The following is a 5,570-nucleotide window of genomic DNA, read 5'->3' as shown; positions in this document are numbered from 1 at the left end:
AAGTGATGGGCTAATATTGTCACCCATCAGACTATTCTTGATTTAATCTTGTCTTTACATGTACTAAAAAATATTTGTGACATTTGTTTTGATTTAGAAAGGACAATTATCTTGCACCTGACTCGAATCGGGCAGGGGAAAAATACATTTAATCTATGCACTTAAATAGCGAATGGAGGATTATTTTCCCTTGTTTCATTTTCATGCCAGCCAGGTAGGCTCTACTCCTGTTGGAAATATAAGCAATGTTCTTAATATTAGGAAAGTTGATAAATACAGCACGAGTCAAAAGTTTGGACACACCTACTCATTCAAGGGTTTTTCTTCATTTTTACTATTTTCTACATTGTAGAATAACAGTGAAGACATCAAAACTATGAAATATCACATATGGAATCAAGTAGTAAACAAAAGTGTTTAACAAATCAAAATATATGTTATATTTCAAAATATATGTTATATTTGAGATACTTCAAAGTTGCCTTGATGACAGCTTTGCACGCTCTTGGCATTCTCTCAACCAGCTTCACCTGGAATGCTTTTCCAACAGTCTTGAAGGAGTTCCCACATATGCTGGGCACTTGTTGGTTGCTTTTCTTAACTCTGTGGTCCAACTCACTGAGACTGCACTCGTGGAGGTGGTAAATGACCTTTTAATGGTGTCAGACCATGGTTCTTCCTCTGTCCTCGTGTTCCTATGTAACAGTTTAACTTTAGTCCGTCCCCTCGCCCCGGGCGCGAACCAGGAACCCTCTGCACACATCAACAACAGTCACCCACGAAGCATCGTTACCCATCGCTCCACAAAAGCCGCGGCCCTTGCAGAGCAAGGGGAACCACTACTTCAAGGTCTCAAAGCGAGTGACGTCACCGATTGAAACGCTATTAGCGCGCACCACCGCTAACTAGCTAGCCATTTCACATCGGTTACACTCACCCCACTTTCGACCTCCTCCTTTTCCGCAGCAACCAGTGATCCGGGTCAACAGCATCAATGTCACAGCTTAACTTTAGTCCGTCCACTCGCGCGAACCAGGGACCATCTGCACACATCAACAACAGTCACCCACGAAGCATCGTTACCCATCGCTCCACAAAAGCCGCGGCCCTGGCAGAGCAAGGGGAACCACTACTTCAAGGTCTCAAAGCGAGTGACGTCACCGATTGAAACGCTATTAGCGCACACCACCGCTAACTAGCTAGCCATTTCACATCGGTTACACCTACACCTTAGTGCTGCTTTGATACCATAGATCACCACATTCTTTTGGAGAGATTGGAAATCCAAATTGATCTACACGGACAAGTTCTGTCCTGGTTTATATCTTATCTGTCGGAAAGATATCGGTTCGTCTCTGTGGATGGTTTGTCCTCTGACAAATCAACTGTATATTTCGGTGTTCCTCAAGTTTCCGTTTTAGGACCTCTATTGTTTTCCCTTTATATATATATAATATATTACCTCTTGGTGATGTCATTCGGAAACATAATGTTAACTTTCACTGCTTGGCGGACGATACACATTTGTACATTTAGATGAAACATGGTGAAGCCCCAAAATTGCCCTCCCTGGAAACCTATGTTTCAGACATAAGGAACTGGATGGCAGCAAATGTTTTACTTTCAAACTCAGACAAAACAGAGATGCTAGTTCTAGGTCCCTAGAAACAAAGAGATCTTCTGTTGGATCTGACAATTAATCATGATGGTTGTAGTGTGGTCTCAAATAAAACTGGAAAGGACCTCGGCGTTACTCTGGACCATGATCTTTCTATTGATGAACATATCAAGAGTGTTTCAAGGACAGCTTTTTCCATCTCCGTAATTTTGCAAAAATCAGAAACTTTCTGTCCAAAACTGATGCAGAAAAATGTATCCATGCTTTTGTCACTTCTAGATTAGAGTACTGCAATGCTCTACTTTCCGGCTACCAGGATAAAGCACTAAATAAACTTCAGTTCGTGCCAGGGGCGAAAATCTGATATCAACCTTGGAGGGGACAATTACATGAAATTTTCTCAGGAGCAATTCCTGAGGGGGACACCAAAAGTAGTGCTGTAACACAGCCTACGCTGTAATATTTTAAATGTATATTGAGGGACCATAATCACTACTACTGGATAATTGTTAGGTACAGTAGTTAACTGAAGGGTTGTCCCAACTTGTTTAAATCATTACAATACTACTACTAATAATAGTTATAGCAGTGTTCCTTATCAGTCCAGTATGTATGCAGGTATTCGTACTTACAACCAGCAATATCAAGAAAGGCCAGTAGGCGGCAATGGTACTGTACACTGTATGGGAGTAGTTTTCATAAATACAATGAACATGGTGTGATCTCATCGTAAAGAATCTCCATTGAGAACCATCACAAAGTTGGTCTCCGTATTGAATTGACCTTTTAATTTGACTTTGTGATACATTTATATAGTCATTAAATATGTGCACCTGGCCTGAGTCTACTACAATATCTTTACAAGAACAAAAAGCTTAAAATAAGTACAGTTCTAAAAGCAAAATAACTACTTAAATGAAAAACCCAAATAAATCAAACAAAATATCCTTCAGTCAGTGTCTCAACTCTTCAAACAGCAGCTATGGACAAGTATGTCACACAAAGTATGCAATTTTAAATAAAATAACATGAAATAAATAATTTGTAAGTGTACTGTCATGTACTAAAAACTGAAAACTACTAAACAACAGAACAAATATCAATTACACCAGGGGTTCTCAAACAGGGATCCATGGACTAATTGCAAGGTGTCCGTGAAATAAAAAAGTGTAATGAATGTAGTCAGTACCACAAGGTTTCCAGTAAGTTTACATATAATATAGAGGGGGTGGTGGTCCCTGAGGACCGCTGAAAACCTTGCCTGCCTTGCCTCAAAATATGCAGGGGTTCCAGTACCCAAAAAAGGTTGAAAACCACTGCTATACACACTACTGAACAAAAGAACCAAACATATGTTTGCGGGTTTCAATGGATCCAACAAATTGCTGGCAGATATTTTCCCTCGAGACTGTCCAGCCTGTCTTTATGTACATTACAGACAACTACGCCGTTCAGTCTCTCTTGGCCCATGCTAGCCCGTAGCCAAGTCTTTAACCTGCGGAGTGCACTGAAACTCCTCTCAGCCTCACATGAAGACACTGGCACCACAAACAAAATTCTGATCAGCACCTCAACTTGGTCAAACAACCCCCGCACCTCCACTGGAAGCCTCCTGAGGACCTCTGCTGCCTCTCCACTGCTGCTACAGGGGTATTTGTTGTGAAAGAGAGGGATCTGCACTGAAAGAGAATCTATGTTCAGCTCAGGGTACTGATCTAGAGACTCATCCAACTCCCCCGTGAGAAGCGCTCTTTCCAACTTTTGCAGGACATTTAGACTGTCCTGGTCAAAACGGTCGCCAAACTGAACCTCCACACCATCCAACACTTAAAAAAATTCTGCCCTATAGTGATCCACTGCTTTGCCAGCAAATCGTCTTGAGTGCGTCTCAATGGATTCAATAGAGTCAATCAAAGTTGTTGCTTTCTCATACAGTGCAAGGTAGCTTTCGTCATTTCTCTTGCCCCTAAGAGATGACCGCACACACTCGACTGCAGCCTGCATACCAGAGACAGTCTGAGTTTTCTTCTGCAGTGAAATGTTTAGACATTCAAGCTCTCCAAGAACAGCAGAGGCAAGTGTGAGGCCCAACACAGTCTTGCCTTTGCTGAAGTGCTCGAATAAGCCACTGGCAGTTGAAGCTGTCTTGGATGCAGTTTTTGCCATCTCCTCTAGGCTGCTGAGTACCCGCTCATACTGCCCTAGCACAGCTCTAATAGCAGTATTCCGCACAGTCCACCTTGTTGGACATAGGGGTTTCAGGGTGGTCAGATTCGTATCTTTGGACGTGGCAATTGATTCAAACATGCTCTTAAACTTTCCTGACTGGCCATAAAGGACACCTAACTGATGGACCCAAGAAAGGGAATCCCGGATCAGTGGGGAGGCTGAGCAGCCAGCCTGTGTAATCAGATTTACACAGTGTGCTCCACAATGGACATAGAGGGCTAATGGCTGCTGCCTCCTCACAATTTCCTGTGCACCTGTGTATTTTCCTGCCATGTTTGAGGCACCATCGTAACTCTGCCCACGTAAGCCAGACATGGGCAAATTGAGCCTCAACAACACATCAGTTGCCACTTTCGCAATGCCCTCGCCTGTTGTCTCCGACACCCTGTATAGCCCAATAAACTCCTCGTGAGGGACAAGGTCATGGTCAAGATAACGCAGACAGACACTCTCCTGTTCAGCACCAGAGAGATCTTGAGTACCATCAACAGTTAATGAAAATTGTACAATCGGAAGAGACCTAATCTCAGCTGCAATGCCTCGAATGACTGTATTGGCCATGATGTTCAGAATTTCATTCTGTGCTTTGGGGCCTGTGTACATTGTGGTACGCTCTGTTAACCACTTCAGTAAAATGGGATCATCCTCTTCTGCCCTGAGTTTCAAAAGCTGGTATAAATTCCCACTGTCATCCATGTGGCCTCTAAAGGCTTGTCCCTGTCTTACTACATGCCGCACCGAACTAACAATTTTCATCAAGCAATGCCTTGCGTCCTCCTGCTGTTTACCCCACGCGCTGGATAACTGGACACTGATTGGATTTAGCTGGTGTGCTGTTACAGTTACAAAGTGGCGGTGGGTTTGGCAGTTTTGATGTGCTGTGAATTTTTCAATGGCTTTTCTCCAGTTCCTAAATCCTGCACTAATGAAGGCAGCATCTGCTCTTTGGCCAAAAGATGGCTGGCTTGAAAACCCTTGGCTACAGTGAAAACACAACACTCCTTTTATTGATGGATTATAATGTAGCCAGGGGAAATCGCGAAACCATTTCTCTTGAAACGTCAACACTCTGTTTGCGGTTCTATAAATTGTGGGTGTGGCTGATATGGTTTTGTGCCATCACTGAGGTAACTGGACGATGCTGTGCCACTGTCCCCTATACTGGTGCTGCTGGCAACAAGGGTGACACCTGGTCCTGCCGTGGCTGTGACACTGTCCTCTGAAGTCTCTCTCCTTGGCTCTTTCCCTTTCACCACCCTCACTGACTCACAGTCTGTCTCCTAGAAAAGAAATAAGGTGTTTGCTGTACTCCTAACTACCGGTACCCAAAACTACACAATTAATCACAACAGCAATACCATTGCATTAAACAAATCTTAGTTTAGTCACCAGTTTAAGTTGAGTGGGGGTATCCATGGCATTTTCCAATTATGTCCCTATTTTACAAATCTAAAAAATTGAGAACCTTTCATAATGTTGCCAAACAAAGACTCAACAAACTTACCTGAGACTCCCTGTCTCTGCCAATCTGACCCTGCATATCTGTCCCCAGCTCTGCTGTCTGTGTGCCATCTGTTGCCTGCTCTGCCTAATGACATCATTGTGAAACATTTCCATTAGCATTTCACTTCTTTCTTATGAACATTTTATCAACTCGTCTTTGAGATATTAGGCTACTAGAGTTCTTACTTTGTGTTTTGGTGTACTGAAAAATACTCTGATG

Source organism: Salvelinus fontinalis, unplaced genomic scaffold (genome assembly GCF_029448725.1).
Source record: "Salvelinus fontinalis isolate EN_2023a unplaced genomic scaffold, ASM2944872v1 scaffold_1727, whole genome shotgun sequence".
Classification (NCBI taxonomy): Eukaryota; Metazoa; Chordata; class Actinopteri; order Salmoniformes; family Salmonidae; genus Salvelinus; species Salvelinus fontinalis.
Note: the sequence above shows the minus strand (reverse complement) of the source record.